Below are 23,668 nucleotides of genomic sequence, written 5' to 3'. Positions count from 1 at the left end.
GTCATAGTTGTTTTTTTTTTTTAAATATTTTACTTTATTTATTTGAGATAGAGAAAGAGAGAGAGAGAGAATGAGAATGGGCACACTGGGGCTTCTAGCCACTGCAAGTGAACTCCAGATGCATGCACCACCTTGTGCATCTGGCTTATGTGAGTACTGGGGAATCAACCGAAGTCCTTTGGTTTTGTAGGCAAGTACCTTAACTGCTAATACATCTCTCTAGCCTCTTATTTGCATTTTCCTAATGGTTAGGAATGTTGAACATTTTCTTAAGTGTATGTTAGCCATTTGTAATTCTTCCTCTGAGAACTCCCTATTTAGTTCTCTGCCCCACTTTTGGAATGGGTTGTTTGATTTTTTATTGTTTAGTTTTTTGAACTCTTTGTAGATTCTAGATATTAGGCTTCTGTCAGTGGTATAACTGGCAAAGATTTTCTCGCATTCATTTGGTAATCTATTGGCTCTACTGATGATATGTTTGTCTGTGCAAATGCTTTTTAGCGTCATGAGATCCCATTGGTTGAGTGCTTATTTAATTTCCTTGGCTACTGGGGTTTTGTTCAGGAAGTCTTTTCCCAGTCCTATATCATGGAGAGTGCCTCCTATTTTTTCATCCAGTAGTTGAAGAGTTTCAGGTCTTATATTGAGTACTTTATTTTTTATTTATTTATTTTTAAAAAAATTTTTTAATTTTTTATTTATTTATCTGAGAGCGACAGACACAGAGAGAAAGACAGAGGGAGAGAGAGAGAATGGGCACGCCAGGGCTTCCAGCCTCTGCAAACGAACTCCAGACGTGTGCGCCCCCTTGTGCATCTGGCTAACGTGGGACCTGGGGAACCGAGCCTCGAACCGGGGTCCTTAGGCTTCACAGGCAAGCGCTTAACCGCTAAGCCATCTCTCCAGCCCATATTGAGTACTTTAATCCAATTGGACTTGATTTTTGTGTCTGGTGAAATGAGTGGGTGTAATTTCATTTTTCTACATATGGTCATCCATATCTCCAGTCCTTACCCATTTTTACATTCAGTTATTTTGCTATTTTTAGAGTTCTTTATATATTGTAGATACTGACTTCTGTTAAATTATAGCTTACAAAGACTTTCTTTCATTCTGTAGCTTGCCTCTTCACTTTGATGGGGTTGTTTACTTTGAAGAAACTTGCTAATTTGATATATCCCATACCTCTACTTTTAAAATATTTTTATGTATTTATTTGAGAGGGAGAGAGAGAGAGAGAGAGAGAGAGAGAGAGTGAGAGAGAGAGAGAATGGGCACACCAGGGTCTCCAGCCGCTGCAAACAAACTGTGCACCTCATTCTGCATCTGACTTATGTGGGCCTTTGAATCTAGGTCCTTTGATTTTGCAGGCAAGCACCTTAACCACTAAGTCATTTCTCCAGCCCCCTATATCTCTTCTTTACAGGTACAATACTCAATACTTTATTCTATTTTAGATATTCTAAGCTACTAACATTTAGTACAATATATAGTTCATTCTGTTTTTAATCTTTGTTGGGAAATTTAATATACTAATCATGTTACAGTCAATTCTCACAGCTGCTATGGACCTGTATGAACTGGGGTGGAGGGAAGGGGGTCTTCAGGCTTACTCTAAGTCTAGCAATGACATATACCAAAATTTAAGACTGTCCTTCCAATGCATCGATCTCTACTAGATGCCAAGGCAGGTCTAGAGGTTCCATGTGAGAGCTCTGGCCTAGGCATGGGGGCTTTTGTTTGCTGGCACCACGGCAAGCATGGCTCTGAGCTCCAGTGCAATGTACTGTGCTAGCTTTCATTCTCTGCTCCTCATCTGTTGCCTGACATTGGCAAAGGGTGTCTGAGATAGCTAGCTACCTAGCTAATGCAGTTATATGTTTTTAAATGATCTAATTGTCTTTTAATTATGTGCTTCCTCTGAGGTTAGATATTTAGTCTGACTAGGTGTTTCTATCTTCTGTCATGTATCTTATATATGTCTGTAGTCCAATTTCTAAATATTTTATTTCTTTATTCAAGAGAGAGAAAGAGAAAGACTGAGAGAAAGGTGGGGGGTATAGAATTGGTGTATGAGGGCCTTTAGTCACTGCAAGTGAACTCTAGATGCATGCACCACCATGTGCATCTGGCTTATGTGGGCACTGGGGAATTGAACCTGGTCCTGTAGCCTGTTTTTTAGCAGAAGCTTCCCATAATAAGCTTACACCATGGGTTGGACTTTCAGTTTTTGCATAATAGGGCATGCATTAGTATGCTTTCTATTGCAATAGCAAAATACTAACACTAGAACTTCATAGAAGTTACTTAACTTGCCATTTTGGAGTCTGAGTGTCCAAGATCAGGTTTCCTGTGTGTTTGGCCTCTGATAATAACCCCATGGCTATCTCACATGATGGAGGGACAGAAAGGGAAATGGCCATGTGCCAAAGGGGGTAAACATGTGGGGTGCCCTTGTTTTTTCAGCAATCTGCTCTTGAAAGGGCTTACTCAATCCTTGAGTCCAGAATTAATCCCTTCTGAGGGTGATGCCTTCATGATGTAATGATCTTGTGCTAGGCCCCACCTCTAAAAGGTTCTGCAACTCTGAAGACCAAGTTCTCAACACATGAACTTCTGGGGGACAAACACATCCAAATCACAGCAGCGTAGATAATAAGGAGTCAAATGCTCACTCCCAGGTTCATGCATCAGTCATGGTCTTTTCGATATAGAGAACTTTATGAAAAGTAGGGGGTAGCATATAAATTAAAGATGGGGGACTAGGTTCATAGCAGAATGGGAGCTAAGGCCCACAGGAGGCAAACCATTTCTGAGCATATATTTATAGGCAATAATTGTGGTTTAGAACCACGAGAATCTTTGGGGTGTCACTGGAAGTTGAGCAGACCGGCTATTTTCAGTCTTTGTGTCAGTCTGTTTCAGAGATGATCAGATTGGTATCACTTGGATCAGGGGATCCAATCCTTGCCTAAGAGAAGAAAGCAAACTTTTTTTTTTTTTGGCTCGCAGATTTTTGATGACTAAACTGTAGCCAATGCAAGAAGGGTGATTTCCCAAATCAAAATCGAAATTCTAAGAATTCAAAGCAAAGTAGGACAAATGATGGGTGTTCATTGCAGGTTCCAGCAATTGAACCAGCAATCTCTGTCCTGCCAAAGGAGATCTTTCACGCTCTTTAGCAAGTGTAGCTTAGGGTTTTCCAAGGAGCCGAGAGCTGGTCTCCAAATGTAGAGGTGGTGACGCAGCTTGACTTGCCCGATTCTAGCAACAGGCCTTCATTCATCATGCTGATTCCTGCTCCACTCCCCACCTCTGTTCTTGTGACCTTGACCTCAGCACCCTACCCTGAGGCTCCGTCTAAGCACACAGCTCTTTTTGGTGTACACTCTCAGCTACGGCTGCCTCTCTATGTACCAGTACGCGTTTTCTTGATGAGATACACAGTAGTTCATTTTTTCCTCTCTTCTTCCCATCATTTCAAGGTGATTTTAGGAAGAAGGGAAGGTGATTACCTACTTAAGTTTTCCATCTTGGGTCAGATGCCTCAGCAAATAGTCTCTTGATTTTTAAAAATAATATTTCTAGGGAAGGACTTGTTTGCTCTTGGCAAATAATCCACACTTGTTGAAAGTTAGTTGGAAAGCCCCTTTTCCTTTTCCTTGCCCAAGATGGATCTGACATATATGGTTTGAATGAAGGTGTCTTCCGGTTATCAGTACATGTCACAGATCCACAGACAAGGCTCAGGTTATCTGTCAGCTGTGTCCTCTGCCAACTGACTGACTCATTGTGATATATTTCTCTCCATTTACTTCCTCCCTGACTTTTGTGCTTACTTACATGTGAGATTTTAAGAAAAATTCCTTTTCCTTATTCTCTAAAACAAATTAAAATAAGGGTCTCTTCTGTTTACAAAGGCTTAAATTGGCTGTATTCTAATAACAAGCTGAAAGTGTTTCTTTCCTTTTGAATAGAAATATGAGGACCTAAAATTTAGCCCCTGTCTTGTTATGGACTGTGTCTGACAAACTTTGAGTTGTCTCTGAATCCTTGGCTATGTAATGTTCATATGTCCTACCACATAAGCATTCTCCACTGATGAGATTATAAGGAAAAATTTGATATTTGAGGACAAAACACACCCTTGCTATATCTGTAAGACAAACGGGCAAATACACATAGCCACAGCTAAATATTATATCAGTTCCTTCTTTCTACTTCCTTTTGTTGCTATGGAGATGTGATGACCACCTATCTGCTCCTGCCTGGCCTTTTGCACCATGATGAAACTTCCCCTTGAGACTATAAACCAGAAATAAGCCATATGAGCTATAAGCTATATAAGCTATAAGCTATATAAACTGCTTCTGGTCAGGAATTTTGTCTCAGAATTGAGCAAGTAAATGCTATATATGGGGACAGAATATTATGGGTGCCAATAAGGGGTGGTCAAGTTAGTTGCTGCATTGCTTTCAGATCAGAGCACTTACCTTATTACTTGGTTTTTCCATTCCTTTTGAATGTGTAACTAATGCCCTTGCTTGTTCTATTACACATTCTATTCATTCTCATTTTTAAACAGCCATGACAGGTTACTGAATATACATATTGTTTATATTTAACTTGTCTTAAGAACTCTGTCTAATTCTCACAAGCTACTTGTTGACTCATCCTCTGTGTTTAACATTTCCTTTGATTTTAACTGTCAACTCATGTAGTTTGCTTACATTCATGGGTTTCAACCGACCCACCTGGTTCTCTTGCCTTTTATATCACAGTTGGATATTCTCATGTCTACAGACTCCCTTTTTTTTTTTTTAGATAGTGTCAGGAGGCTTAACAGAATTGTGAGTTATATTTATGAGGAAAACAGAGCTTCTTGAGACTTTCAAATGTTGTCTGGTTTCTTCCTACTGCTCATAGTAAAATGTGAGAGGACCAAGGTACATGGTAAACAAAAGGAGTCAGAGTCAGGAATGAATGCTTTGGACAATGCACAGCATATCCACTTTCAAAACATGTTAAAATTGAGGGACTTGTCAGCAAAGCATGTTTTACAGGAAATTAAGATTCTGACTATATGTTCTTTTGTTAATACATTATAGAGATAAAAAGTTTGAAGTGTTTAGTTATGTAAAAGCTTCTTTGAAGTATAGGATGCACAGACGCTCCAATCATACTATATAACAAGCATCTAAAAGGCTTATGAGCAACGTTCCTTGGCCATCTCAGCAAAGGCAAAAATGGAGAAAAGATTATCTAGCTAGGATCTGAGGACAGAACAGACCTCTTGCCTAATGAGATAAATTCCTTCCTATGACATATTTGGGAGATCCAGAAAGTTCTTAGAAGTTTGATGTCGGCAGAAACACTGCCAGCTTGCCCTGAAAGGTCTAGTATGAAATGAGGGCAGGCAACCACCCTCTGTACCCCCACCTTGAGTTGGGTAATAGACTGAAAGCACTGCTTACCTGCACATATGCGGTGCATTTCATGAAAAAAGAAGGGCATGTGGAAGAATGGAGAAATTAAGAGGGGGAGAGGGGATGGAGAAGATAAGAGGTGGGTATTTCTTAGTGCCCTTCCTGCACAGACACTTTGAAATGGGCCCACGGTTTTATTGTGATGAGCTAAATATGAGTGAGCCTGTCTTCCTATGGGAATGGAATGTAGCTGTGCATGCCTCCAGATGTGGGGCAGAGCACCAGAGTTACGTTATCTTTATAAGCAGTTTATACAAACTATGATCAGTGTTGATTTGGTAGTAATGGATGTTGAGGACTAGCAGAATTTTTCAAGGAGATATCAAAATTGGCTTCATCCCAGCTTAGCTGTTTAGGGGAAATAAATCCATGCCAGTGCAAGCTTAGAAAGAAGGAAGAAGAGCTGTACAAGAGCACAGTTGATCAGTGTATAGGAACTCAAGTATGAAACACTGGCAGTTTTAATTTTGAAATTATTTTTATATCTGGCTAGAAACTAATTACCCATGTTCATATATATATATATATATATATATATATATATATATATATATGTATTCTTTTAAAAACAGACTGAAAATATCTTCTGTGTATACCAACCTCTATATCAGGCTCTGAGGAGAATAGTGCTCATTAAGATGTGTTCTGCTGGGTTGGAGAGATGGCTCAATAGTTAATGGCACTTGTTTACAAAGCCTAATGGTACAGGTTCAACTGCCCAGTACGTACCTAAAGCCAGATGCACAAAGTGGTGCATGTATCTGGAACTTGTTTGCATCAGCAGGAGGTCCTGCTATCCCTATTATCTATCTCTCTTAATATATCAATAAATATTTTTAAATGATGGCTTCTGGGCTGGAGAAGATGGCTTAGCGGTTCAGGCATTTGCCTGCAAAGCCTAAGGACCCAGGTTTGATTCCCCAGGACCCACCTAAGACAAATGCACAAGGGGGCGCATGTGTCTGTAGTTCATTTGCAGTGGCTGAAGGCTCAGGTGCATCCATTCTCTCTCTCAGTCTCTCTCCCCCTTTCTCTCTCTCTCTCTGCCTCTTTCCCTCTCTCTCTATTAAACAAATAAATGAAATATATTTTAAAAAGATGTATTCTGCTGTTTGTGTAGCTTGTGGCCCCACATTTCTCATAATCCCTGAATCTAATTCCCTTAGTCTTGTGGGTTTACTGTCCTGAATCCTCGATCTAGTTCACATTTTGAGTGTGGGCTGATGATCCACCTTATCCCATAGAATGCTGCAAGACAGCATTGTAAGACTTACATCTGTGGTGATCCAGACCTCGCAGCCTCCAGTCTCCCTCTCTTGGCACACTGCTGCCGCCAGGGGAAGACCCAAGGGCCTTGCTGGGATGAGGGAACATATGGAGAGGCAAAGGCCCAACAGCAGGGCCATTCTGCAAGAGCCAGTCCCTGATGGAGCGCTAGCTGTTGGCTGCCACATGAGCCAGCCTGGATGAGAAACCACCCCACCTGCATCCGGCCCGCACTGGTGCCCAGCAGTATCATGAGCTAATAAATGATCATTGTTTGGGGCAGTTTGTTACACAAGGCGCAACTGCTATTGTGTGGCTCATAGTTTAATGAGTATATTTCCATGGCTTTCTCATTATAAAAGATTTACAGAAAAAATATCCTATACTTAGATTTGCAGTAATTCAGCTTATTGGGCCTCTCATGTTTACATATTCTGTTTTGCTTATTTTTGTGCTTATAATCCATATTTTCTGGATGTCCTGTGCTACTTTGAATTTTGTTAATAAGAATTTATTCAATTTTAGATCTGGTGTCTAAATTACTGTTGGGAGTGCCACTTGGCAGGAGCTGCTTTACGCCACCAAATGGGAAAGAGGGACCTGTTGTGGGAGAGGCTTCTCACGTAGATTTGTATTCATCACAGGCTATGGTTCTTCTTGGGCAGGTTACATCTCCTTGACTTTGGAGTCTATGTGGTCATCTGAGCCTGAGCAATGTTCCTCCTATGCAGATAGTGTTTGGACCACACCTCTGTGTATCCCTGCCACTTAAAATAGAATTATATTTCAGGTTTGCAAATGAGATAAAAAATAAAGTTTTATAGTGATAGCATTTCTGTGGTTATCATTCAGGTGAAAACCACCATATTCCAAATGGACTTTTCCCTAGCTGAGAACCCCATCTGAGCTGTCCCTGAAGATGAGTTCCCACGCTCACAAGACCCACATGTGCAGTATAAGGATGAGCTCACTCATGACTGGATGTTTTAATATGAAGCTGATCTTGTAACTAGGAGGTCTAAATATTTAGGTTCTTTTGTGTAATCCAGTGTGTCTTTTTCTAAATTTCTCATTGGTCCTCAGCAGTATATTCTTCTTCTTTGAGTTTATGTTATATTTATCCTTAATATGGTGAGAATTTAGGCACTGTCACCTTAGTATTAATTTGTTATATTTTTCAGAGAGGAGCAGGAGAGAGCAGATGTTTGTGTATTGCTGGTTTCTGGTTGTTTAAATAAGTAATTTACAGAGAACTTTATAAGAAGAATTATGGCCTTACACCAGGATTGCAAGACTTTAGTCACCAAGAAGTTATGTAGCAGTCTTAATCACTTCATGATGTGTGAGTTTTTTTTAATGTATTGTTTCCTTGCTCTATCTTACTGTTAGATGCCCATAAATAGGTATTTGAGGGAACTAAGGCTTATGAAAATACTAATTGAATGTTACAGTATTTATTTTATTAAATGTATATGAAATGTTAATTATTGCTCAAAATTTTAAAAAGGAGAGAGAGAATGAATAAACTGGCAGTGTATCTCCATGGTCTAATATGTACCTGGTATGCTTGAAGCTCCTGGTTTCCATCCCTAGCAATGAAAAAAAGAAGTTCAAAGAGATCCCAAGGGAGGCCATTTTATATCCAGACAGTGTGTGGAGACAGGGCGGTGCTACAAGCTCATGGTTCCTTCTCACAGCTGCCAGACCCAAGGCTCTCTTTTGAAAAATGCACGCAGGCTCCCTTACTTTAGTTTCTGTCCTATAGCCTACTGCACTGACCACAGCTGATGGAGTCAAGGATTGATTTGTGGAAGACTGACGCAGAGGGAGCTACAGGTCAGCAGAGGCCAGCAGCCCCATCCAATTCAATCTAATGTAGAAGAGAGTGACTCCAGTTCACCCAGAGAGGTACCATCGGTAAAGTGGCACTGAAGCCAAGAGAACCCGAGAAAGCAGGAAGTAGAAGGCATGAAGTAAGAAACTAGAGAATGCAGGAGACGGTCAGTGTCTGGCTTAGCCAGGCAGCTGGGGAAAACAGTGAAGATGACAGAATAGCGGAAGGTTAGTGCTTGCTGTCTGTGGCCCTTGCTCAGTCCGCGCCCTTCCTTCTTCCAGGCTCTCACGGTCCCGTGGCAGCCACGTTTGTACTACATGGCTCCACCTTCCAGGCTTCACTTGATTGGAGGAACAAGCAAGCTGAGCCAATCAGAAGCTCCTCCCTGGGACTTACTGAGAGATGGTCTATCTCTGATTTGGGACAAAGTGGCAACGGGCTATGGGGTATGAAGACAAAGTTGTGTATGGAGGGAAAAGGAAGAAATATATGTGGCAAGGGGCTCACATGGTAAGAGGGCCATGTGGGAGGGAGGCTATGTGGGTCTTTGCTTTTGACAGTTTGCCATTTCCTGGCTCCGAATCCATCCAGTACATCCCTTATGGTCTTGGTAACATCCATTGTTACTTTCTTCTTTTTTAAAATTAATATCGGCTTGAAGCAGTTCCCCATTTTTGCAATGAAGAGGCTCAGTGAGGAGGGGGCCGGGTCTTGTGTGGTAAACTGCTTGAAATGAGCCCAGCAGGGCAGCTGTAGGGTTGGTTTCTTGTTCATCATATGATGAGCATGTAGCTGCGTGTGCCTCTCTCTTGTCCCCTAGAAAGGACCAACAGGGAAACTAACTGGAGAACTGGATATACTAATGGGATTGTGCGTCATAATGTAGTAAAGAAGTGTAGAGCTAATGGAGTTAGGTTTCAAACACCAAATAGTACTATGTGAGTATTCCTCTGTGTTCTCTTTGGTTAGCCTGTATGTGGGCAGAACCGATTTATTATGGACAAATCTGTGCTTTGATTTTCAGGCTCAGAGGTCCCCTTCCCTACTTGAAGTTTCAATATGAACCTGCCCATCTGTGCGGACAGGGCTTGTCCTCTGAGAAGACTGGACACTTCAGTATTAAGTCATTGTTTTGATAAATAAAGGGCTTATTCCAGCTTACAGTTCCAGAAGTGCAGTCCATTGTGGTAGAGAAGGCATGATGTCAGGAACAGGAGGATCGTTGCTGGTACTGGACCAACAGGAAGTGAGAATGTAGTTTATAATACTTCAAGGCCTGCCATAGTGAATACTTCCTACAGCAAGGCTCTACCTCCTAAAGTTTCCACCACAAACTTCCTACCAGAGTGCCACCGGCTGGGGATCAAGCTTTCTAACACATGACCCTGTGAAGAGCGTTTTACATTCATATAGTCCAATACCTAATGGGCCCCTTTTCTTACTGGCAATTTAAAAGAACACACACACACACACACACACACACCATAAAACTTGACACCAAAGTACCTATTAAATTATATATCTGAGCTGAGCATGAAAATGAGTTGAAGCCTAATACAATTCTTCAGACTGGTATGATGATAGTATCTTGGCTATGTAATTTTTTATCCCCAGCCCAGAATTTCCAAGTGTGGGAATCATAGATAAGGATGTTGGGTTTCCATCTCATTTGCAAAGAGGTGATTTTCCTTCTATCTCAGAATGTGTTTTAATTTTGCAAGAAAAACAGCAAGGCCTGTTCCACTGGGCCATGTATCGCTGCTGCTGAATTCCCCAGTGGGAATGACTTCATGATTTCTCAGTTTTCTCCTTATCTCATTTGTCAGAGGAACATTTATAGTTTTCATATAAAACTTAATGGCCAGAAACATCTGTTTCCCATCTAACTGTGATGTTTCAAATTGGGTATAGATGATGATCCCTTGGCTATGCACAAATCCTGTTTGCTATGTCTTAGATGCTCAAAAAATAATGCAGACCAAAGAGAAGGAAATGGAAAGACAAGATGTTGGAGAGGAGAAAGTGAAAGCAGTGACTATGGGGTGGGTGTTTGGAAAGGACATCTGTCCCGGCTCCAGCTGATGGCATGAGTGTGGGCATGTCCACTCTGGCTGATCCTGGTAAATCTCAGGATGTCCCACAACCAGAAATACCACCAGTGGGTGTCATTTAGTTCCATTTATTGGAACCACTTACTCATAAAAGTGTGGGTACTTTCCGCCCCTTGTTTGGGGAGGTGTGAATGTGCACCTGCATGCCATGTCCTGAAACCATTTGAAATCCCAGGCTGACAGAGCTGGTTTCTTGCTTGTTTCTGGGCCTTGAGAGATTGCTCTTACCTCCTGTCAGCTGATCTCCTTTTGGAACATTGATATGAACCTGAAGAGAACACTGAGCTCCTTTAGTATAACTCAATGCTTTTTAAGGACCTTGATAACCTGCCTCTGCCTTTATCTTTCTCTCTCCCACTCCTTTATTCCTGTACTCATGCAGTTCTCCAGACATCCCAAATGTCCTTTGCATGCTCTAGTTTTGCATATGTGTATCCTGACAACGTGGTGATGTATGCATGTGCTTAGAACAAAACTACCACACCAGTCCCAGCACACTCACAAATGCACTACCCTCCCAAATTTTCTGCAGGAACTTTTCTCTCGACAACTTGAGCATAGCTTGTCACCCTTCTCTTGCTGCCTCCATTCTTCTGAACATATGCTTTCTGTGATAGTGTCTGTCACTGTGTAAAGTTAGTGTGACTTTGTAATGATGGTGTTGGATAGAATTGCTCTCACACTGGAGTCAAATTCCCTGGGTGTAGATCACAAGTCTGTCTCTGAGCTGTGTGACCATGGGTAAGGTACCCAATAGCTCTTTGTCTATTGCCTAATTTGTAAAACATGGGTCATATTAATAATGACCACATAGGGTTTTTGAGAAAATTAGATGAAATGATATAATCCAATCACTTAGAGAAATATCTGGCTTAATCAAGGATATCTATTAATATTATTAATTGCTCAGTTTTTCTTCTCAGTCATCTATACGGAGACTATTCCTTATTTATCTCTATATTCCTAGAGACTAATGAGAGAAATTGGCTGGGGGTATATGTTCCTATCATGTAGTAGGTATTTTTACATCTGTTTTGTTGGATTGTTGAACTGAGGGTTCCCAATGGCCTATTGGATTAAGTCCATGTTCTTTGGAATCAGAATCTAAAGTTAAAATTACCATTTTCTAGTTGTGTGGTCTTGGGGAAGTTAAAATTTTTATTTATTTTAAAATAAAGCTAGTATTCTATTTCGGGGCTAGTTCTCTTGTACTTTCTTTTTATTTAGTCTTTATTGGCAAAGAGAAAGAAAGAGAAAGAGAGAGAATATGGCCACATCAGCGCCTCTTGCTTCTCCAAATGAACTCTATAAGCATGCACCACTTTGTGCATTTGGCTTTATGTGGGTTCTGGGGAATTGAACCTGGGGTGACAGGCATTGCAAGCAAGCAAGCACCTTTAACCCTGGGCCATGTCTATAGCCTAAAAGTTAACTTTTCAATGTTTAAATTTATTTTTTCATAAACTGGTAACTATGAACATACCTACCTCAAAGGGTAGTTGAGTGAATTAACAAAGAAGCTACTTTCACAATGCCTAGCACAAGGAAAACTCTCAGTAAATATTAGCTGAGTGTTAGTATTAGCATAGTTAAGACTGATCTTCAAACTCACCTAAGCAGAAATTCAGAGTTCTTTTTTTAAAAAAATTATTTACTTTTATTATTTATTTGAGAGAGAGGCAGATGTATGTGTGTGTGTGTGTGTGTGTGTATGTATATATGGAGAGAGAGAGAGAGAGAGAGAGAGAGAGAGAGAGAGAGAGAGAGGGAGAGAGAGGTTATGGGCCCATCAGATCAGGGCCTCCAGCCCCTGCAAACAAACTCCAGATGCATGATCCACATTGTGCATCTGGCTTACATGGGCCCTGAGGAATCAAACCTGGGTCCTTTGGCTTTGTAGGCAAGTGCCTTAACTGCTAAGCCATCTCTCCAGCCCCCAGAGTCCTTTTCAATCATTCTATCTGGAAGTAATCTTATTCTTTATTCAGTCACTAAAAAATAATTATTAAATGCCAACTGTGATCCAGGCACCATGCTGGACTAGACCTGTGCAGTGCTAAATAAAGCAGGCTGACCCCCATCTTCCTGTAAATTGGAGTTTTAGGGAGGGAAAATCCTGAGAGCCATTAGCACATTGATGGGGAATGAAGAAGAGGTGGATAGCAAAAGAGGGTTTCTTGGATTACTGAGAACAATTCATTCCCAGGTGCTTTCAAAGAGACTCCCTTTATATACAATGTAATCAACTTTATTTAGTGGCTGAAACCTCCAAACCAGACACAGTTTATGGGAAGGACAAGATTTATTTCAGGTTTAGAGATACAGGGTAAGTTCCACTGATGGCTGAAGAAACTGGCCCCCTTTCACAGATCCATGCAGAGAGAAAAAGCTACCAACAGCTAGCCAGCACCACAAATAAGCAAACATAAAACCAATAGCAAAACAGCAGGTACCCAGGCAGAACTTAATCTGCATAGTTTAGGCTGGAATTCACATCCACCCTCCAGTGACTTGTTCTCTCTCCCTCCCCCCAGAGCAGGAGTCTGCCTGCTTAGGGCAAAAGCTGCAAACTCAATTTTAACAACACTCGAGTCTACTGGGGGACTTAGATTCAAACTACTACAACATATGATTGGCCAAAACATGATCATGTGCCTAAACTTAGAACAATTTGCAACACAAAAGGGATGAGCTTATCTTGTCCGGCTTGGACTAATTATGATCCTTCCCCTGGTGCTAGTGGATGTCCCTCTCCTATTGAACACAATTCTTATGATAAAAGTGGGAGAAATAACTGCTGGAAGACAACCCACAGAGATGGCCACCCATAGAGGCAACTGCCTCCCCCACCACAGGTGTGGACTCACTGCTCACAAGGACAGAAGATATGAGGCCCACTCAGTAGGGGAAAACTCATGTCTGGTACTGGGAACTAAGTCAGAATTTTACGAAGCTCATAGACTCCAGAAAGAAGCCTTCACTGGTCTTTGGCTAAGAAGAGTGGGTACACACATCAAAAAGTCTCTCAAATAATTATGATTATCCTCTTTAATCTAAGCTGCTCTCAATCTTGGTTGGAGAGTCTGTATTATTTTTACAGATGGCAGCAAATTCTTGAGAGATCCAAAATCCATTAGTATGACATGAAAAGATAGCCAGTTGCCTACCATGAGCTGAGTCACCTCTACTACATCTGCCAGGGCCCAGGAGACATTGCAGAGGGAATGGTGATTTTTAACATTAGTACTGCTCTCACTGCTAGCCTGACAACTAGCTCCAGAGAAGTGACGACAGACACTTTGATCACTCAAAACTCATGTAAATAGAAACCTAGAGGCTGCAGAGAGAACTCAACACTAAATAACACACCTGCCAAGGCTCAGGGAATATTAAAGAAGAGGGGACAGAAAGATAGTAAAAGCCACCAGGTGGCTAGGAATATCCTGTGACATGGATTTTTCCCCTCCCACAGAGACTGACTGAAGCCTTCATGACCTCACAGTGAATCCAGTCACCCTAATGAGGATGGCTCTCAGTGGTATGGGGATAGGAAAGAGGGGATATAAGACTATAGCCTTTAAAAAAAAATCAAGAAATCACCCATCTAAGAACTATCCAGGTTCCACTGAGCAGGAAGTAGGAAGGGCTGATTTCACAAACTTTCTCATCAGGAAGGGTCCTCCTCCTCCACTGGCAGGAGTGTGTGTACAGGGAGGAGAGCAGGCAGTTAGTTCTCAGTGTTGGGCCTCTGAAAGGGAGGACATAATGGCAGGGTGCTGTAGGGCCCACACAGTCATGCTGGAGGGAGGGACGTTCTCCTGCAGGAAAGATTACACAGTCCCATCTCTTCCTCTCATGCCTTGTGCTGCAGTATGTGCTTGCCATCTTCTGTATCCAGAGCATGCTTTGGATGCATCTTTCTGGGTCCAGAGCTCCTTCTGTCTTAGGCCTTGCTCCCTAGACTGTGAACACTGGTTAGCATCTCTCATACATGCATTGAAACAGTGAGCTCTCAGCACATCCCCATTGAACCACTAAGCTTGAAAGCATTGGACTGAAGTCCCTCGCATTCAGGCTTCTTTAAAAAAAATATTTTTTATTTATTTGTTTGAGCAAAAGAGGAATAGAATGGGTACACCAGGGCCTCTAGCCACTGCAAATGAACTCCAGACACATGTACCTTGTACATCGGGCTTACATGGGCACTGAGGAACTGAAACTAGATCCTTAGGCTTTGTAGGTAAGTGCCTTAACTCCTAAGCCATATCTCTAGCCCAAGGCCTCTTTTTAAAAATAATTATTTTTATTATTATGAACTTTACGGTATGAACATATTGTACATATTCCCATCAAGTTATACGCTTATATCCCTTCTCTCCCACCTCCATTTCACTGAAGGCCCTCCTCAGTAGGGTTGTTGGTATTCACTGTGGGGTCATAAATGCACTAGTTAGTCACATTTGGGGTAGGCAATGTCTATATATTATACCCTATGGTTTTTAGAAGCTTTCTGCCTCCCTCTTCAGCAATGTTCCCTGATCCTTGGTGGGCATGTTATAAGTCTCTTTAAGTGTTGAGCTGTCTTCATCCTCTGAACTTCTGCTTTGATGAGTCTTGAGTCTCCTACCACCATCTCCCTAGAGGAGGTTGTCAGGCTGGCAGTGAGAGCAGCACTTGAGTTTGACTTGTCACTTCCTCTGTAGCATCTCCCATGATAGAGATCACTTGTCCTGTGCTAGGCAGTCTGCTATTTTTTTTTTTTTTTTTGTCGTATTGATGGACCTTGATTTTCCCCAGTATATGCTGTAATCTGTAAAAAAACAAACAAACAGATTTTCCAGCTGGGAGTCAGAGTAGCTTTCAAAGACTAAATTCTGGATGATACTCATTGCAGAGGTGAATTAAATGCATGCTACTAAAGCCGAAAAGTCTTGCTGTATTTTAAGTATGAAGAAATCATATATTTGTTAAAATAAAGACCTGGAAATCAGGAAGATGATGCGGTTGAGCACAAAGTAGGTAAAGGGAAATGCAACCAAGGCTAAAGGTGTTGGACCTGCCTACCATCCCGCTTTTTATTTTTGTGCCTTTCTGGATTTGTCCCTGAAGAACTTGTCTGTCACAATAATTAGTGAAAACAAGGCTTATACCTGACTCTTTTTTTTTTTTTGGCTATTTATGTTAGAGTGACTCATTGACCTTTTAGTTTTTTAAAAACCTTATTTTTATTTATTTATTTGAGAGAGAGATTGAGAGAGAGAGAGAGAGAGAGAGAGAGAGAGAGAGAGAGAGAGAGAAAGAAAGAAAGAAAGAAAGAAAGAATATGGGCATGCCAGGGCCTCTAGCTGCTGCAAATGAACTCCTGATGCATGTGCCACCTTGTACATCTGTCTTACATAGGTCCTGGGGAATTGAACCTGGGTTCTTTGGTTTTGTAGGCAAGTGTCTTTACTGCTAAGCAATCCCTCCAGACCAACCTTTTAGTGTTTTTAGGGAAGTAACTTTGGGAAAATATTGTGTTGGTTGGGAAATCAAATGTACTGTGGCCTAGAGTGCTCAATGCAGCTCTTGGATGATCTTGTAATGGTTGTGGTTGCTGATGGGAGGAACATCAGACTTTAAGCTCCCTGAGGATAGGAACGTGGTCATCTGTAATTGTGTATCACTGAGGCTTAGGGTAGGCATCATTATTGCTCAGTTATAAGGAGTACATGGTGAACATTGCTGAACTACAGTTTAGTTTGACATGAAGTTCCATGTTGTTTTTGCTAAACATTTTAATCTTACTCTGAAGTCGGTGCATCTTTTTCTATCTATGTTATAATGCTTCTACAAAATATATATTCAACCATAAAATATTACTGTCCCATCACAATTTTATTAATTACTATCCTGTCTATATCCTGAAATTTGCTTTTCCACCATTATGGTCTTGAGACTCATCTATGTTGATGGATCTAATCCATTTATTTTCAGTGCTGGCTGATAGAACATTGTGTAACTATACCACAGTGCATTCACTTGCTGATGATCATCAGGTGGCTTTTGGCTGTTGCTATTGCCAACAGTGTTTTCATGAGTATCCATGGGTTTGTTTCTATGTATAAGAAGATGCGGGGCTGGAGAGATGGTTTAGTGGTTAAGCGCTTGCCTGTGAAGCCTAAGCACCCCGGTTCGAGGCTCGGTTCCTCAGGTCCCACGTTAGCCAGATGCACAAGGGGGCGCACGCATCTGGAGTTCATTTGCAGAGGCTGGAAGCCCTGGCGCGCCCATTCTCTCTCTCTCCCTCTATCTGTCTTTCTCTCTGTGTCTGTCGCTCTCAAATAAATAAATATATAAAATTAAAAAAAAAAAGAAGATGCGCACTTAGAAGTGAAATTGCTAGGTCAGAAGGATGCAAGCATCATCAATGTTGATGGTTGACCACCAAAGTGGCCATGTGAGCTTACAGTCCGCCAGGTGAGTATGAGAACTTAGTGGGATTGCCTTGAGTCCCCACCTTATGCTTTCTCTCTAGTATTGTCATCCCCCCTTTGCAGATAGTTTCTGATGTTGAATGGATGAAAGAGAAGAAAGTGTTTGCTTCCTCCAGGCACCTGTCCCCTCTCTGTACTCACCTCCACCATCTTAATTTTGCTGGAACAAAACACCAGACCCCAAGCAGCTGATGGAGGGAAGGTTTTATTTTGGCTTATAGTCTTGAGGGGAAGCTTCGTGATGGCAGGGGACAGGATGGCGTGAGGCAGAGGCTGGACGTAGCTTTTGCTACAGCATGTGGAAAACAGCAGCAAGAGTGTGAGCTGACCTCTGGCAAGGGGGAGCTGTCTATAATACCCCTAAGCCTGCCTCTAACAATACACCTCCTCCAGTGAGGTTCCGCTTCCCAGATTGCCACCAGTAGGAGACCAAACATTCAAAACACTTGAGTTTATAGGGACCATCTGAGTCAAACCACCACACCTTCTGAAATGCATTCTTCCTTTATTCTGAGGTTACAGAAGGCAGGGTCCTGGCTACCTCCACCACTGTAGCCATGGAGGCCTGCGGCAGGCTGGCCTGATGGAGTGGTGGAAGGATGCTGGCTAAGAAATTTTTTCAATGGGACATTAAATCTGCTTAGCAGGAGTCTGATGAGAAGGTGGGGGCTGGTCTGAAGGGGGACCAGCTGGAGGAGTTGTCCATCTGGATCCTGCAGGCCTCGGGGTGTAGAGGTTATTCTTAGTCATCTTCACTTCAGTCTTTATTTTCTCTTAATCAGGCTCTTTTGATTTTGCAATTGGCACTCCCCCTCTCCTTCTCTAAAGCAATGGTTTGCCATATAGTAATTCTTTCCTTCTTTAGACTTCCCAAAGTCGGTGGGTGGTTCTTTTTGTGCTCAGACTTTGCACATTGCCTCCCACCCAGCTCCTCCCCTGAGCGTTGTTTTTTTTAATATTTTTTTTTTTTTTTTTGTGGCTGGTAGAGACCTATTCAATATGCTGAGTATTTTATCCCCATCTTGCTTGTTTACAAAGAACTTACCCATACCACTCTCCTTGCTAATTATTTTTTCCTAGTAACATCTAATCAAACACATTTGCCACTCTTCCTCCCTTCCTCCACTTCATGTGTCCCGAATTCTGCTGAATTAATTTCACTTGCGCTCAAAGAGGCAGCAAATCTGAGGGCAGGTGGCCAAGCTCCAGCTCCTGGCTTCTGCGTCATAGCCATAATCACCACACTGATGCCCTGCTCTGTGGTTAACGAGCACTTCCACTAGTCAGTCCCCCAGAAGGCAGAAGCCAAGGCTTCTGGGGCCCCGTGACATCCCAGCACCACATGGCTAAGAAGGGGAAGCACTTAGGTTTGATCTTGCTTTCCAGATGTTACATCCCTACCTTTTCTGTTAGCCTTTGTGTGCAGGACTCACAAATTCTTTTAGGGGGCAAGAAATGCACACACACACACACACACACACACACACACACTATTATGTATATATATAAAGTTGATTGAATTAAGAGATATCAAGGGCTGGAGAGATGGCTTAGCGGTTAAGCGCTTGCCTGTGAAGCCTAAGGACCCCGGTTCGAGGCTAGATTCCCCAGGTCCCACGTTAGCCAGATGCACAAGGGGGCGCACACGTCTGGAGTTTGTTTGTAGAGGCTGGAAGCCCTGGTGCGCCCATTCTCTCTCTCTCCCTCTATCTGTCTTTCTCTCTGTGTCTGTCGCTCTCAAATAAATAAATAAAAATTAAAAAAAAAAGAGATATCAAGGATTAGGAAGGACTGTGGGGAATTGGAGTATATACCTTTTCTAAAGAAATAAAAATGCAAAGTATTTGCTATAGCTTGCATGTTCAATGTCCTTGAAAGTCCATGTATTAAAGGCCCATTGACAGCAACAGTGAGATGGGCAAGCTCCCAAGAGACTCCTGGGTGGTGCTGCTGTTTGGAGGGCCAGGCTGTTAGGAGGTGGGATTCAATGGGTGATCACTGGAGCATGCTCTGAGGGGGACTGTGGGACACTGCCTCTCAGTCTTTTTCTCTGTTTTCTGGCTCACGATGTTAGCCATTTTACTCTGTCTCCTGCTCTCTCATGGTATGTTGCCTTGCCAGAGGCCCAAAAAAAATCGAACCACTCAGTTTTAGACTCTGAACTGCCAGAACCATGACCCCCAAACAACCATACTAAGTTAATTACCTTAGCTATTTTTACTATAGTAGCAGACAGCTGACCAATACAACAATTAAAAAGTAATGAGAAGAAAAGAAACCCATTGGTTTTATCCCTAGGTGTTAGTGTATAGACTGCTTCTTTGTTGGTAGGAAATGGAGAGAAGTCTTTTTTTTTTGCCATGGAATATAGCCATTACTGCCTGACAGCAGTTAGCACTGCCTTAGTTGTAGTAAGCCTACTATATACGGTGGTACAGTATGATAAATGTAAGTGTTGCTTTTGAAATAGAATGGCAGACTTTAGACTAGTTGGTAGATCCAGGCATGTGTGGACCCATAATCTCTCTCCTCCCCTAGGTGTTTTTCTTTTTGTTTTGAGGCAAGCCCAACAGCCTGTCCTTTTTTATGCAAGGAGAGAGAGAGAGAGAGAGAGAGAGAGCATGAGAGAGCAAGAGAGAACAAGAGAGCAAGAGAGCAAGAGAGAGAAAAGAATGAGAGAATGAGAAAGAGAGACAAAGAGAGAGACAGAGAGAAAGAGAGAGAGAGAATTGGCGCACCAGGCCTTCAGCCACTACAAATGAACTCCAGATGTGTGCTCTCTCTTGTGTGTATGTGTGACCTTGTATGCTTGTATCATTGTGTGTCTGGCTTACGTGGGATCTGGAGAGTAGAACATGAGTCCTTAGCCTTCACAGGCAATAGCCTTAACCACTAAGCTCTCTCTCCAGCCCCCCCATTAACATTTTTTTTAAATTCATTTGTGAGGGGGAGAGAGAGGAAGAGAGAAGAGAGAGAGAGAGAAGTGATGAATGAGAAGGGGCATGGTGCCAGGGCCTCTACTGCCCCTGCAAGGGAACTCCAGACACATGTGTCACTGTGCATCTGGCTTCACTTGTGTACTGGGGAATCAAACCCAGGCCATCAGGCTTTGCAAGTAAATGCCTTTACCACTGAGCCATTCTCCAGCCCCCCTCCCCTAGTTTTGAAGGGATTATACTCAAAGTAGTAATAGTATATCCTTGTTCACAATGCTGGCAAAAGTTCTGATCCTTGATCTCTTTTCTCCTTCTCATCCCATGTGAGATCCTGGAAGCTGGTTTGTTCAAGTATCTATGGTGGCAGAGAAACAGTGAGTGTGACAGCAAGATGGGCCAGAGACCTCAAGTTCCCCTTCCCACACAGGTTTGGGGCCTGGAGAAGAAAGGGAAAGTTGTGGCTTTGAGGAGAGAAACCTTACCCACCAGGCCGGAAAAGGTCATGGGCTTTGCTCTCTATAAAAATGCCTTCTTAAACTGGGCATGGTGATGCATGCCTTTAATCCCAGCACTCGGGAGGCAGAGCTAGGAGGATCGCCACGAATTCGGGGCCACTCTGAGATTATATAGTGAATTTCAAGTCAGCCTGGGCTAGAGTGAAACTCTACCCTGTAAAACAAAACAAAACAAAACAAAACAAAACAAAACAAAACAAAACAAAACAAAACAAAACAAAAGGCTCTTTTGGAGGGATTAGAGAGAGTGGTTCTAGTTCCCTTTGGACTAGTGGGGCTAGTATAGGATCAGGGGTGGATGTGCCCTGCTCAAAACAGAATAGTGGTGAAGATCGTAGCCTCGGAGAATACAGCTCTGTCACCTGCTAGCTGTTATGATGTCACCCTTAGCATTCCCACCTATCAGATATGAGTAACTGCAGTATGTGGTGCTGAGGATTAGCTGAAATAAAGCATGTCTATTGCTCAGAAAAGGTGGGCGATTTCTGATGCTTTAGGTTCTGCTCCTCACCACACAGCTGAGCTGCTCATTTCAGCCAGGACCTAAGAAAGCCTTTAAATGCTGGCAGAAACAATTCATAGAGCAAGAATCAACAGTAGTCTGCCAGTTTCTCATCTTGAGAACTTGACACTTGCTCAAATGCCCCGGTTCCACCTCTTCTGTCCAGCTCCCTACCCTCAGATGGTCTCAGGGCAAGCTAGCTGAGTTTCTGCTGGGTGCATGTGGCTCTCTGTGCTTTCATGAGGCACAACTATGATTTTTTTTTTCTAGATATTCACTCCAACTTAACTGTCATTCGCTTGAAGCTTGTTCTGGGCTTTCTCATTTGTCTTCATCTGACTTCTTACAGGACAGAAATACTTAAACGACAAAGCTTTTTATTCAAACATGTAACTGCTGTATCCTTTCTCTCCCAAGCTTTACAGCTTATTTTACTTGGGGCATTTTTTAAAATATTTTATTTATTTATTTGAGAGCGATAGAGACAGAGAGAAAGCTAGATAGAGGGAGAGAAAGAGAGAATGGGCGCGCCAGGGCTTCCAGCCTCTGCAAACGAACTCCAGACGCGTGCGCCCCCTTGTGCATCTGGCTAACGTGGGACCTGGGGAACCGAGCCTCGAACCGGGGTCCTTAGGCTTCACAGGCGAGCGCTTAACCGCTAAGCCATCTCTCCAGCCCTACTTGGGGCATTTTTATGTCAGCAGAAACAGTTCATAGTAGATATTGCCAAAGCATAGATTCTTGTGTGTGTGTGTGTGTGTGCATGTGTGTACATGCTTGCGTGTGGAGATCAGAGGACACCCTTAGGTGTCATCCTCAGGAAGTCATATTTCTCCTTTGACATTGGGTCTCTCATTGGCCTGGTACTCACTAATCGTAGTATGCTGGCTGGCCAGCAAGCTCCAGGGATCCTCCTACCTTTGTGTCTCCAGCATTGGGATATTACAGGCATGTACCACAAACTCTGACTTTTTACACAGGCTTTGGGTCTTGAACTCAGGTCCTAATGCTTGCAAGGCAAGCACTTTATTGAATGAACTCTCTCTCCAGCATCATGTTCTTATTCATGTGATGTTCTTATAAATGTGCAGAAGTAGAACTGAGAGATTATATGATGTAGTTATAAACTCTTTAAGTTGTTAGTTTTAACCCCCTAATGTTTCTGTTGAGACTGGGTGACAGAGGAAGAGGCTCAGGGATGAAAAAGAATGGATAATTCTCAAATGCAGATAATTGGCAAATTGCATGTATTTTAGGGACCAAGTCACTGATATCATCTTAGATGTGTCCTTAAGGCATTCATTCTCTCTCTCTCTACTCTTCCACCTTCCTTACTCCCAGTCCCTTCTCATCCTTTCCTGTCCCTATCTGTACCCCTTCCCTCCTGGATAACCCTGAGAAAAAACCCAATGGAAGTGAAGGGTAGTGTCCAGAACAGTATGATATCCAAATTATAGTTCTGGCTCTGCCCCTCTTCTCACTTGGTAGACTTCATTCCCTGGCTCTCAGTTTCCTTATGCACAAGTACGTAGGTGATTGTGGTGAGAACCTTGAGACTTAAGATGCTCTAAATTTTGATTATTCAATGGATTCTACCTTTGAACTTGGGACCTGGCAGGTCTCAGTTGGTCATTTACATAATCCCCCAAGCCAACAGATGCCTGCAAGGGTACCTGAGAATCCACTCTACACACAGCGCAGTCTAGCTGTTAAGACGTTGAGAGCTGAGGAGACTTCTCTGGGCCCTGGATGAGCTTAGAATTCCCTACACCTCTCAAGTTCTTGTCTATATTAGCAAAGAATAAAGAAGGGTAAATTATGAAAAAATTACTTTAAGAGAGAGTAAAAATAGGAGAGAAGAAAAGCTTAAAAGCTCCCAAGCTAAGAGGGTTTTCTCCCTCTGGGCCATGAGTCCTAAGAGGGTAAAGAGAAAATTCAGATGGCAACTTGGATCATATATTTTTACAAGTCAGGCATCCATTTCGGAGGAGCCTCATTGCCAAGTCTAAATGTGTAGGAAGGATCTTGATTGGTTGGTGGGGCAGGGAGGTGCGCACAGATTCAGAAGGGTGCTGGACGTGGGTCGTGTTGGTGGTGGGGGTGGGAATGAGCGGGGCAGAGGTGGGGATACAAGCCCTGGAAAAGTTAAGGAGGAAGAATCAGGAAGGTGCTCTTTATGGCCATCTTGGTGAATCGGACTGAAGCTCTCTTCCCGTCTTGGCAGGGCAGGGTGGTATCTTTGTTCTTTTGGGCTTGTGCCCATAGCTGACTACCTATGAGAAAGATGGTCATCTTGCTGCTAACCTCTATCACAACCACTCCCACAGACACTGGTGCCTCTGGCAGCTTCCTAGAGCCATTGGCCAACCCAGAGCTGAAGCTGGCCGAAAAAGCAGACATACTGGAAGGGCCCAGCACAGGCGCTAAACACAGCGCCTGGGGAATGCCCATGTCCCAGGGAAGAGGTCGTGGAAGCCCTTCACTTGGTGGCGCAGTGCAGGAGCTGAGTGCTGGCCCTGCCTCTCAGGGCGCTCTCTGTCCT

General features: G+C 42.7%; 1 pseudogene; it reads right to left on the bottom strand.

The window, feature by feature from the left end:
* LOC123458702 overlaps positions 1-23,577 on the bottom strand; it is a 50,015-nt pseudogene extending 26,438 nt beyond the window's left edge.
* Between the last annotated feature and the right edge of the window lie 91 nt (positions 23,578-23,668).

The sequence above is a fragment of the Jaculus jaculus genome, chromosome 2 (assembly GCF_020740685.1).
Source record: "Jaculus jaculus isolate mJacJac1 chromosome 2, mJacJac1.mat.Y.cur, whole genome shotgun sequence".
NCBI classification, from domain to species: Eukaryota; Metazoa; Chordata; class Mammalia; order Rodentia; family Dipodidae; genus Jaculus; species Jaculus jaculus.
This window is presented reverse-complemented; position numbering and strand designations above follow the sequence as displayed.